The following is a 14231-nucleotide window of genomic DNA, read 5'->3' on the forward strand; positions in this document are numbered from 1 at the left end:
AAATAGTTCTACCCCAGTGTACCTAACCTAAGTGTAGTACAAGGTAAGAAGTAGGTGCTGTTTTCTAAAGTATAGCTAGCTATAGTTTTAGTTTTGCCAAGAGTTGCCAAAAGTTTCTCTAAGTTCTAGTCTGCTCCATACCTTAGAATGTGTGAGGATGGAATCTCTTTCCGGGACTCAATATCTAACACCCCACAAGGGGAGTCAGAAACACTTGAGCTGGATTCTGTGCGAGGAGGATGACAGTCTCTGGTCAGTGAATCAGGCGGGAACTCGATCTCCTTCCGAACTTGTCATGGCGAACCGCAAGTAGGCAGTCGAACTGGACCGTACCGGAACTGTGGTTTGCCAGTGCAAGTGCAGGTATATGTATACCTTGAAGGTGTTTAGGAATGCCTATATTGATGTAAAAGTCGGGCATCGGAACGTCATCAATGAACCCCTAAGAAATAGATGTTCATGCATAATAAATTAGTTCTTGGAGAAATCAATATCCAAGCAAGGGAAATTCCTAAAGGCTTAAGAGTCTGGTTTTCCAAGAACATGTTGTGACGTGGATTGACGGATGTAGGAGACCATGCCTGTATTTGGTTTGCATGGACAATGCCTAAATAAGGGCTGGATTTTCTATGCCTAAATAAGGGCAATATGAATTGTACCTTTATAAGGCATAAATCAGGAAACCTATATACGGAATCTAAAACTACACACAACAGTACAAGGGTGGCATACATAGGAGGCAGTGCTAAAAATAAGACCAGGAATATCCTTGTCTTAAGTTGGCGAAATAAGGAGAATGCATTGTTTCTCTTCATTTTTGCACACATGAAAAAAGCTAAATGCCATGGTTTGTTTATGTACAGGAAGGTGTCCCTGGGAATGATCCTGTTTTCAAAGCACTCCAAAATAACACATTTAATTTTTTATTTTGCACCAGTTAACCATTGCCAGTTTCTCAGAATACCTCAGCACATTTTTGAGTCTTCGTGGTTACCTTTGAAACATTGGTAAAAGTGCTGCACAGGGCAGCCACTGACATCCATACACGTAGATACCTTTACAAAAATTCTAAGAAAAAGGTAAGTTTACTTTGGACCCAGGTCTCTCTGCATATAGCATGAGCAGAAGCTCTCTGAGAAAACCTAGGGCCAGATACATTTTGCGATCAAAAAGGGGAATTCAGCTCCTTTGTGACCGCAAAATAGGTCAGGGGAATGTACTAATCCTATTTTGTGAGTCCCTAATCAATTAGTGACTCACAAAATAGGGTTAGCGACTCGCTGTTAGGAAGGGAAGTGCAAGGGCGTCCCTTCCTGATTGCTATGTATGAATGTTTTGCGACAAAGCAGTCCCAGACATGGTGGTCGGCTGACCACCCCTGGGAGTGCCAGCCATTCCAAATGGAGCTGCGTATTGTGACAGCCTCATTAATATGAGGCATGTAATTTGCGACCCCATTAGGAATCGCAAACGGTGCCTCAGATACTTGTACATAGCATTTTTTGACTCGCAAATTGCGACTCGCAATTTGTCGCAATTTGCGAGTCACAAAATGCCATGGTCGTACATCTGGCCCTCAATGAATTACACAAAATAGTTGTAATTCGCAGACAGAACAATTGATTTGCAAATCCAAAATTGCCCTGTTTAGGACTTTTTACACAATATCTGATCCAATCAGATGCTTACTTGAGAATTTACATTTCAAATGAACATTTCAGTGGGAAGCATCTTTTATTGACCCTCACTAATAATTACAATTACGTTGTTAGTTGATAAAGGAGTCAGCTGCAAATAAATGCACTGATTAAGTATGGGTTATTGGTCACAAAGAATTGGCTTTTATACTTTAAGGCTGATTGTACTCATCAGTAAGGAGATGCTGTTCCTGACACACTAACATAAACAGACAAGGCACCAATTGTAGGGTTTATTTGTGTTTATTTAATGTGCTTTAGTGAACTCTCCTGATCAATGATCTGTTGTTGTAAAAGTTTGGCCTATGTAGTTTTAATTGTGTTAGAGTACAATGCTGTTCAATGGGGCTCCAACACTGTACCAGGAGTACGGATGTTGCATCCATTAATCATGAATAGGCATCAGCGGTAGGGTGCCACCTAGGGGTGATTCAACTTTGAATAAAATTAAAGTCCTCATACAGTCTTTTTGTTAAGGCACTGGAGTGATCTATCTGGCAAAATACTAATTGTCATATCTTAGGACAACATATACCGTAAATTAAGTCAGTCTGGAACTAACAAGAGGATGTCCCTTAGGTGAGAGCGACTTCACAGCATTTAAAATGGGCGTCAAATAGGCTCACTGTAACTTGGAGAGAGCTACATTAAAAGGCCTTGTCCATGTGTCTCATTTTGAAAGGTGGTGTTTCTGACAGGACTCATCAGAGGAGGGGAATTCGCATGCTAGATCCGTGTGCTAAGAAGTTGGCACATTACACGGAACAAAGTACCTGTTTGAATTGGCGTTACAAAAGCAGCCTTTGGGTCTGTGCCCATCAACAACCCAACGGGATTATAATTGTGGAGGGAAAGGATAAGCGACATCCGCTAAGGACATTATGATGCCAAGGACTACATTATCCAGAGTGCTTTGCAAGCACACGCCCAGTGGGGCGGAATCAGAACATCACCTGTGTTAAATTGTGTTCGCCGCTTCCTTCCCCCTCAAACGGCAGTCAGTGAGAAAGGAAATGTTTTTGAAACGCGTATGGCGTGTACGGCGTCTACTGATGTTGCGAGGACTTAATGCTGCCTTCCAAATAAAAAGGGCAAACCAAACGTTGTGTGTGGTGTCTTCAACTGGGAGCAGTGTCGATTGGTGTTTTCTGTGGTCCGCTCTGACCACGAAGACAACCCCTCTGTGAGTGATACAGATCTGTGTGCTAAGAAGTTGGCACATTAAACGGAACAACGTACCTGTTTGGATCGGCGCTACAAAAGCAGCAAGCGGGACTGTGCCCATCAACAACCCAACGGGATTACAATTGTGGAGGGAAAGGATAAGCGACATCCACTAAGGACATTATGATGCCATGGACTACATTATACAGAGTGCTTTTCAAGCCCACGCCCAGTGGGGTGGAATCAGAACATCACCTGTGTTAAATTCTGTTTGCTGCTTCCTTCCCCCTCAAAAGCCAGCCAGTGAGAAAGAAAAAGTTTCTGACACGCACATGGCGTGTACGGCGTCTACTGATGTTGCGAGGACTTGCTGCTGGCTTCCAAAAAACAAAGGGCAAACCAAACGTTGTGTGTGGTGTCTTCAACTGGGAGCAGTGTCGATTGGTATATATATATATATATACAAGCTGTCATTAAAGGATTTACAGCTTTATCCATCTCCGTGTGGCTTCATTCCAAATGGGTTACCTGTAAGTTGTGGATATTAGACGGCCCTTACCCGGTCGTGGAAACGAAGCCCACCGCTTTCAGCGGGCCTGTCACAGCACCACGGAGGGATGTATCGATGGGACGGAGGCAAGCTGGCGCGAGCAGGAGGTTGCCAGTTTGAAGCTCTCTTGGCAGCTACAAAGCGGGGCAGGAACTTACACGAATTGAGGACATCGTTTATTTTAAGATTTTGTGACTGTGTGAAAACGCACCCACTGAGGGAGTAAAGGTGTGCACTACATCGCCCAGAATGCCATAAGGCCACGCCCATTGGGGCGAGCGCGATCAATTTAAGCAACATACAACCTGAAAGACGTTTTCCTCAGCCTATGCAAAGCCACTGAAGAAAGGAGAAGTTCCTGAAACGCGTCTGGCGCAATCTTGGATGTTTATTTCCTGTAACGTTCCTGCTAGCAAGCTGTCATTAAAGGATTTACAGCTTTATCCATCTCCGTGTGGCTTCATTCCAAATGGGTTACCTGTAAGTTGTGGATATTAGACGGCCCTTACCCGGTCGTGGAAACGAAGCCCACCGCTTTCAGCGGGCCTGTCACAGCACCACGGAGGGATGTATCGATGGGACGGAGGCAAGCTGGCGCGAGCAGGAGGTTGCCAGTTTGAAGCTCTCTTGGCAGCTACAAAGCGGGGCAGGAACTTACACGAATTGAGGACATCGTTTATTTTAAGATTTTGTGACTGTGTGAAAACGCACCCACTGAGGGAGTAAAGGTGTGCACTACATCGCCCAGAATGCCATAAGGCCACGCCCATTGGGGCGAGCGCGATCAATTTAAGCAACATACAACCTGAAAGACGTTTTCCTCAGCCTATCCAAAGCCACTGAAGAAAGGAGAAGTTCCTGAAACGCGTCTGGCGCAATCTTGGATGTTTATTTCCTGTAACGTTCCTGCTAGCAAGCTGTCATTAAAGGATTTACAGCTTTATCCATCTCCGTGTGGCTTCATTCCAAATGGGTTACCTGTAAGTTGTGGATATATATATATATATATATATATATATATATATATATATATACTGTACACCTACATTTTACCTCATTTTTATCTCTGGTATGAATTATGGGAATTTCAGCGGTTATATTTTATGTAAATGACCATTTTAAAGTGCTATAGTCGATTATTATTGTTGTTCACTGACAAACAGTTAGTCTGTTTTTTACAGCTGATTGTGCACATATTTCACTTCAAAAGTAGTCAGTAATTGGAAACGCATCATATGATCAAGCTCCCAAGAGGAGCGAAATGCGTCATAGAGGACACTGGTCCTAGCACTTTTCCATGCTGAAATAAATTGCACCGCATTACTCACTAATCCGGAGTGGGAGTCCGTTATTTTCTTCATTAAGGAGTTGGAAGGTCCGTACCTGTGGTTTCCGCCCTCCAATTCAGCGGAACAGGACGTTTCCAGTATTAATTTTCACCGGAGCAGGCTGTTTCCGGCTTCAGCTACATTGCAGCCGCTTGCGTTTTGGCACATTACTATTCATCTCTGGAGAGATTAGCTTCTGCTATGCCAACCGCTATACCTGTGAAGCAATCACCGGTATCCGAAGTGTGGCCTGACGGCGTTTGGCTGCAGAGTCCGTTGATCGGAGGATCGGGGAATTCTGCAGCTTCAATTCCGGTAAGGCAACCTTCGGTTTGGGTGATACACTAAGTAATTAGCGGGTTACGGGATTAACTCCTACATCGTCACACAACGGACTTGCTCAAGCAGTATAATATACTACCTAATCAGTAATAGAAACCGACAGCAGGATGTTTTCCAACGATGCAATTCGTGACAGAGAAACGGAGGCAGAAGCCCTTTTTTCGAATCTTCCAGCAGTCGCAACTGAGTCACGCATAGTTAATACTGATGCTCACAGCAATGATGGCAAAATTCTTTTGAAAACACTTGAAAAACTGCTCAGAAACGAACTTTCCAAATGATGGGAGAAGAAGTCTTTAGAAAAATATAGACATGCTAATCGAGTCCCGAGGGGGCTACGAGTGTTAATTGCTCCCACTTTCGAAAACCCGAATCCTTTAATGCTACAGGAATGGGCTGAGAATAATTTAAAATTGTCTATGAACATGATACATATTTTTATTAAATATGCTGAAATTGACCGCAATGCTCTCCTTGTAGAAATTGATCGTATTGTTGGCTTGTTAGATGCTACAGGTGATACGGACTTTGTTAGTAAAAGCAGAAAAGAAATTGACCTTCGTATTAAAAAACATGAGGAAGTAATCAAAGAACGCAAAATCTTTAAGTTTGCACGTGATCAGAATGACTATGCTACCGGAAGAATATTTACCTTTGCCCGTAAATATGATAACTATAAACGACAGGCATTAACTGGAGGCACTTCAAAGAACTAACAAACCACCAGTGCAAATGAGACAAGGTTGCTAGTAGGTGACTCTGACTCTGCCTCCTTAACCTCCAACAGTCACTCAGAAGATAATAGACCCGGTACCTCAGGTCCTAGTGGTGCAGTTCAGAACACAAAATCTCCTCCTGCTTCCACGGACGGAATGATTCCTCAGTCATACGCACATACACACATCACACGCTGGTGGGGCCCATAACACCAACACTCATTCCACATTAATCCTATCCGTGCCTACAGAGGGATCTTCAAATATCCCGAACTACAATTCTATCTACTTGGATGGAGGAAACCACATCTATTAAATTACCCTAACAATTCCTCCATCCGGAGGACGATCAGATCATTTAGTTGAGTTGAAATTTGATAGATAACCCTTCAATTCTTATATTAATCAATAAACATTACAAGAAATAACCACCCGACACAGTTTTCAAACAATAATTTTTCTTTATCTAATTAAATTGCAGGTAAAAAAAAACCCTAACAAATGCAATATTATCTTTTGTCATAATTACCTATTCTGGCTAATTGTCGTTCTCTAAGTCAGAAAACTGGTCCTCAGAAATTCATCAGAGATTCTACTGTCCCGTCCTCTGCTGTCAGCGTGGAGTGCTGCATAGAGTAGCATCGATCAGGGTGCGTCTCAAGCTCTTTGGGTGGTAACCTCATTTCCCTCTCTAGACTACTAATATTTATACCAAAATTTACATATACATGTAGCATTTTTCATTATTTCCAGGTCATTGATTGGCTGAATTCAGCCCCGTCCCTATGCTTTAAGCAACATTTTCAAAATTTCACATACGGATGATGTATAAACTAGGTGCATGGGAAAGTCGTTCCCAGGTCAGGAAAGTATCAATCTATTGTGAATAGGTGGCTTTTGGTTCCCAGATGGCAACATTTCTTCCATGTTCAGGGACATTGGCATCTCGCCCAGAGTAGTCTTCATAGACCTGGTTCAGAGGTTCAAGGAGAGGATGCTACGTAGTCAGTGCAGGCGCCTTCCTCCATTGCTCAGTGCATGAAGTCATGTACTTTAGTGAGGATTCAGTCGGCAGCCATCTTTTAGTAGGCCGAAATAGTCAACTTAAGTAAAGAGACACAAGAATCGTATTTAATACATAGAAATGATTTAAACAGTGTTATTCCCTTACTAATACCCTTATGTGTATGTATTTATCTAGCCATAAGCAACATTTAAAGACATTAATGCTGGTTTATTTAAGCGCAAATCATGTTAACACTGCTTAAACTAAACATTTAAGTTTAATATGCGTACAAATTTAGTTCACTTTTTATTTTAGCCATGCTAATGCATTCCCACGTATATTCTCTTGATTAATAAGGTTGGTTAGTTCATCACAGCACACTGTTTAATCATTAAAATTAATCGTTTAGTCGTTTTAATATAAACATATTTAAATGGATTGGGTATACCAATTTTTTTTTATTTTACCCGCTCCATCACTAGTACTTCTGAGCTATCAAATTTTTCACTTGCAGAGGAACTAAATTTTGTGAGCGAGGACCGGTGGTATACCTTGCGCCCCCGCAAACCTCAGTATGCACAAGGAGACCAGCAAACAAACAGAGGAGGGAGAGGAGGGTCAGGCACCGGCAAAACTACATCCAGAGGCAATGTAAAGAGGACCTGGAGAAAGTAATCAGTACTACACAATATACCGTTATTAACTTTACTGACACAGTGTTATCTAAAGCCGAGGAACAACTCCTGTCATTAGGGCTGTCATTCTGTCAAAAAAATCGCTTTTCATACAATCAGGCACAGATTGATGTTTTCAAATTCATAAGAAAAATCAAACTTATCAAACATTTTCAGTTTAATTCATTCACAGGTAAATCAACTAGTATTACTTCCAGAATTACTGACTCTGATGGTGCCCTGCAAGTTAAAGATATCCCTAACTTACAGACTTTGTATGACTTAGCGCATGATGCAAACCTCGAGGAAACTCCTACAGTCAGTCAAGTTTTATGTGTTAATAAATCAGCACCAAGTCCATTTCGTCCAGTCTCCACTTTCTTGCCCCTCATACCAAAGGATGCAATAGATGTTTTTAGTGACAGAGTCATCACTGAACTGAAATCCCTGAACAGATCAGTACTATCCCAAAAACAACATAAAGATTTCAGAAACAACCAATACGATCTTCTGATTAAAAAGCTACAAAACAACTCATAGCTTATTATCAATAAATCAGATAAGGGTGAGAATACAGTGTTGTGGTCACGGGCGGACAATTTGATAGAAGCAGAGCAGCATCTCTCCAATGCTTCATGTTATAGGAAGTCCTCCAAATTTGAAATGAGAGCCGCAGAGGACTGTACCCGTAAAAAATTACACCAATGGAGGCGGAATGGACTTTTGACCAAGGAGGAAATTACTTTTCTTAATGTTGAATATCCGGTCACTCCTATTCTCTATTTTCTGCCTAAAGTCCATAAGAAGACAACTCCTGTACCGGGTCGACCCATCATTTATGCTCAGGGAAGCATGAATGAAAAGCTGTCAAAATATGTAGATTTTTTCTTACAGCCACATGTGGTCAGTTTACCACCGTATTTGAAAGACACTACAGACTTTCTGAACAAAATTAGGAATGTTGTTTGGTGTTCGGATTTCTTGTTAGTGGTAATGGATATTGAATCTCTGTACTCTAGCATAAATCATTGTGATGGAATTAATGCTACTAAACACTTCCTTGAAAATCGGAACTTGAATATGAGAGACCATAATACTATGCTGTTAGATATTATCGATCTGTGTCTCACTACAAATTTTTTTCAATTTCAGAATGAGATTTACCAGCAGGTGCGTGGTGTGGCGATGGGTTCGTGCTTCTCCCCAAGCTACTCATGTCTACATGTTGGCTGGTGGGAGAGGCATGTCCTCACTGCCACCCACCACCTCTGGTGGAGTCATATAGTCCATAATTGGTGCTATATAGACGACGTTTGTCTCATCTGGAAAGGATCCAATGATGATGCCTTTAAGTTCAAAGAAGATATCAATGTCAGTGATTTAAATTTAAGATTTACAGCTTCCATTGATAATTCTATGGTGGAATTTTTGGATGTACTATTGTATGTCGATGAGGGTGTCCTTCATACGAAGTTACATAGAAAGATTACTGCAGGTAACTCGATACTCCATGCAAACAGTGCACATCCTCGACACCTCATCAACAGCATACCCTATGGAGAGTTCATACGTATTCGTAGAATATGCAGTTCCGAGCTAGTCTCTAAAAAGTGTCAAATGCAAGCATTTCAGCGATTCCTCAACAGAGGTTATAGTAGGCAACAACTGACCTTAGCTTTAAACAAAGCTAACGATAAGCAAAGGGAAGCTCTACTCTAGCCTCGTCTCAGTGAAAATATTGACATTGATTTCTCAGAAAAAACTGTGCACCCAATTTGGCTTATTACTAGTTTCAGCACACAAGAACAGGCTATACGCAGGATCATCTATTCAGAATGGCCTATCATTTTGACCGATAACATTCTTGGTCCCATTCTGCCAAATATGCCAGCTATCACCTTCAGAAGAGCACCCTCCATGAGGGATGCTCTAGTTAAATCAATGCCTGAGGTGAAACCCGTTAAGACCTGGCTTACTTAAAACTGGCTTTTTTAAATGTAGTTCTTGTTGAGCGTGCACGTTTGCTAAAAACAGTACACACTATAAAACAGCTTTTAGTGATAAACTGTTTGCCATTCAACAACATTTAACATGCCGCTCTGATTATGCCATTTACAAACTGAGGTGCACCTGTAATCTTGCCTATATCGGCAGCACTAAGCTTCCGGTACTTAGGCGTATTCTCCAACATGTTAGATCCATAGTGAATTCTGACCAAAATTATCCGGTGGCCAGGCACTTCAAGTCTGTACATGATAACCAACTGAAAGACTTGGAGTACACTGTTTTAGGATCTGTCCCCAACCCCGGCTGGGGTGGGAATCGAGACAAACTTTTGAGACAGAGTGGATCTCATTTTATTCTAGCTCTCGATACACAAGCTCCGAATGGCCTTAACATGAATGAGGACCTTCATAATTTTCTCTAGAGTCTCTTCCCTATCTTTTGAGAAAATCTCAGTGTTTACAATATCTTTTGGTAATTTGTTGCTCTTGTCCATCAATGTTTAGATGCCTTTGAGATGTTTAAGATTTTCTAATCTGTGTGTATGTATTTATATAATTTTTTTAATACATTCACACCAACTTGCGACTTTGCACTGCACTTGCACTTTGGAATCACATAGGTGTGATTTAGGCTTTCTCCCCCGTGTTGCTTGTGTGTTGATTCATTTATTTGCACAATTTCACTTTGCACAGCACCATTTTGCACATGTCATGCATACGGCACTTTCGTCTTCTCTTACCATTATTTGAAATATAAAGCAATTCATTTATTTATTTCCAACAGATGTACTGTCTATATATAAAAATGCAGATTGTGCGAATCATCACGTTAACATCTGTTACATGACACATGAGTATCTCTCAGGCTTGGTTGGTTCAGTGATACTATCATGAGATTTTTTTCTTTCAACAAAAAATTGCACATGCACTTTACTATGGAATGTCTCTGCTGCTATTTTCTGAACCTTATTTTAATTGCCTGCACATTAGTTTGATATAATTGTGATGATTTTAATGTCTAATAATCTTTCCGGTCAGTATGAATTTTGCTTTTTAAAAACAAATATGGATATGTATTATGGTCATTTTATCAATCACCGCTGAATGTATGCACAAGAGATGGTCTAGTTCAAGTGCTGTAATATTTTTCTGGCACTGGATATGTTCAGTTTTTCTGTATAAACTTAGGTACGGCTCTGGTATTTGTTAAAGGAAGAAAATCATTGCACTGTGCAAATATTTAATGTACTTACAACTTATCCTCCTTTAATAATGCTTTGATTTGACATTCGTATGCAGTTATCTGTATCTAGTGTGGAAAATAATTGTTTCTATTGATTGCATTTTTTATTACCATTAGCCGATAAGTGATTACCAATTCTTGTTGACATCACAAACTGCACTATGCAGACATTGCACCAGCTGCTAGACTGTACACCAGCATTTTACCTCATTTTTATCTCTGGTATGAATTATGGGAATTTCAGCGGTTATATTTTATGTAAATGACCATTTTAAAGTGCTATAGTTGATTATTATTGTTGTTCACTGACAAACAGTTAGTCTGTTTTTTACAGCTGATCGTGCACATATTTCACTTCAAAAGTAGTCAGTAATTGGAAACGCATCATGTGATCAAGCTCCCAAGAGGAGCGAAACGTGTCGTGGAGGACACTGGTCCTAGAAATTTTCCATGCTGAAATAAATTGCACCACATTACTCACTAATCCGGAGTGGGAGTCTGTTATTTTCTTCATTAAGGAGTTGGGAGGTCCGTGCCTGTGGTTTCCGCCCTCCAATTCGGCGTAACAGGACGTTTCCGGGATATATATATATATATATATATAAATAAATATATATATATATATATATATATATATATATATATATATATATATATATATATATATATATATATATATATATATATATATATATATATATTATCTATTGGCAGTCGCCAGTAGGTAGTTATAGTTGTACCTAGTTTCCATAGGAAAAGCGTTTTTTGAGTTATTTATAACTTTAGCCTCTTTTGACGAATCTTTATGAAGATTTCGAAAAAGGTCCTCTTTTTAGATCAGCTCCTATCCTGAAAGTTTGGTGGTGATTGGTCAAGGGGGGCTGAGAAAAAGGGGGGTCTCAAAACGTGTTTTCTCCATGCAATTTCCATGGGAAACTTTAGACAAAGCTACAGGTCAAACTGCTGAACGGAATTACGTAAAATATGGCAGGGAGAAATGTCTCGGTTCAGAAAGCACACTTTTGTTTAAATGGGGTAATTCCATTCAGTAGTTTTAGAGAAATATGAAAATTTACAGATATCGATATTTGCGAATTCTGACATCTCATTAGCTGAGGCGTTACGAGCACGAGTGTGCAGCTCATTGGCTGTGACTGAGTTGAAAGGCTTAGGGCGGAAAAAAAGAGAATAATTGTATGAGAGGGTAAAGTAGGAACAATGTGGTCTTAGTTTAAACAGTATTCTTAGATTAAGCAGTCTGTACGGTGCAGAGACAGGGAGTTTGAATGTTACGTAGGCCGTGAAAAAAACATCCGCAGAACAACGGTGCGCGGTATTGCAGCAAGTTTGCGTAGGGTCTGGAAATCCCGTCGGGAAAACAATGCGCTGTATTTCGGCAAGGAGTGCGTACGGTGCACACAGAGGTAGTGTGAATGTGCAATAATAAGGCAATGTTCAGTAGGCTGTGTAAATCATATCGGGAAAATAACAATGCGCCGTATTGCAGCCTTCCTTTAATATAATGCGCAGTAATGTATACTTATAATGCGGTGTTCACTTTTATCACGGACAGTGTCCCTTTCTTAGATGAAATTTAATATTATGTGGGAGGGCATGTTCTGTTCCTGTGCACGGAACAAAATTAACGTTTAAATTGGCTGAGGTGTTCCAACAACGAGCTCAATGTTCATTGGCTACGAATCATTGAAAGTAGAAGTGTTGCGAGCCATTTCCTCCGCATTCGCGGAGTAGCAGGGACATCTGATTGGTTAACGTGTTCCAAGCAGGACCTTCCCAAGCTTAATGTTCATTGGCTGTAAACCATTGAAAGTAGAAGTGTTGGCAGCGATTCCCTCTCCCTCTGCGGAACACCATGGACAGTTTATTGGCTAAAGTGTTCCGAGTACAAGTTTGCTCATTATTGGCTAGGAACGGTTCACTGTTGTGAACCATTTTGTGATGCACTTCAATGGAGTACGGGAAAAAAAGTACTAGCGGGGAGGGTAGGAACTCTATTAACTCTGTACAGTGGTCACAAGGTGATGGACAGGGATTGTGCAGGTAAAAATTGTTTTTATATATATTTTAAGAGCCATTTATATAATTGGCGTGGGGTGTACAAATCACGGCGGGAAAATAACAGAGTGTGTTGCGGTCTTCTTTTTATGAAGTTTACGGGTGGGATACCTCCCAGGAGCACTATTTGCTTATAATTTGGTGTTTCCTTTTCTGACGAGGAGCTGTGGTTGCGCAGCAAAAATTTCAATCTGGATTGAAATAGGGGTGGGCGGAATTTGCGTAGTCGCGCTACGCTAAGCTCCGCGAAACAGTCAAAAATCTCTATGAGCACGCAGAAATTCCGCGAACACGCAGAATTGCTTGTTCCGTTCGTTCCCAATGCTTTTTTCCTGTTTGCAAATGCTTTGTGCACGCTCTGGGGAAATATCTCACGAACACGTATTTTGAAAGTGCGAACAAGCAAAGTATTCCGCAAAGCTGCGGATCACGGAATTTTTGGCAATTCCGCGTTCTCCACGGAATCCAAAATTACCCCAATTCAGCAAATTCCGCGAGCGGAACGGAATTTACCGCCCAGGTCTAGTTTGAAACAGTTTTAATTAAGCACTTACAAATATACTTTCTTCGGAAACTGAAGCTCTATATATCAAAGGGGTGACAAATAAATACACAATTTATAAAATATCCCTTAAGCGTGGCCACACCCTCCCTTTTTTTCTGCTATATTTTGTAAAAGTGTTGCCCCATATTCTTTATAATATAAGAGGGCATGAGTTACTTTTAGATAAAGTAGAAAAGAAGTGCTACAAGAAACACTCCAGCAATACATCATCTCAGGTCGAACAATAACAAGTAAAATCAGTTAAACACAAATGACTTTATATTACATACAAATGTCCACTTTATCATTTTTTAAAATGTCTATTCTGTAGAATTCTGGAAAGTTCTGTCATAGAGCTTAGAGGTCGCTCACTGCTCCGCTAAGAAATCACATACTCCTTTAAGAACATATAGGATAGTAGTATAATAATATATACTACTGGTCTTATATAGTCTATAAGGTAAAGGAGAATAGGAACCGCAACAGAAAAGAATAGAACTACCGAAAAAAATCCAGAAATGTAGGATTTATGACACTCTATTACAATATACAGAGTATCAATGTTGTTACAAAAAAAGGAAAAGGAGCATAAACTCATGGATTCAAAAGAAGATCAATAACTAAATACTTTTCAGCGATGAATATGTTCAGTGTTTCTTTTCTCCTGGACTTCGAAATCTTTCATCTCCGCGCCGACGGGTGATAAACTCCTCGGGGATCACAATGACTGTTCATAGTATAATATACATATTCACAGTATATGATCCCAAGGGGGAAAAAGACTTTGAACCATAAGGTGCTGACGTTACATATAAATCATTAGTATTCGCGCCGACGGGTCATAAAACTCCTCTGAGATCATAATGTGTGGTTATTATAATAGAT

This window comes from Triturus cristatus, chromosome 3_2 (assembly GCF_964204655.1).
Source record: "Triturus cristatus chromosome 3_2, aTriCri1.1, whole genome shotgun sequence".
Lineage (NCBI taxonomy): Eukaryota > Metazoa > Chordata > Amphibia > Caudata > Salamandridae > Triturus > Triturus cristatus.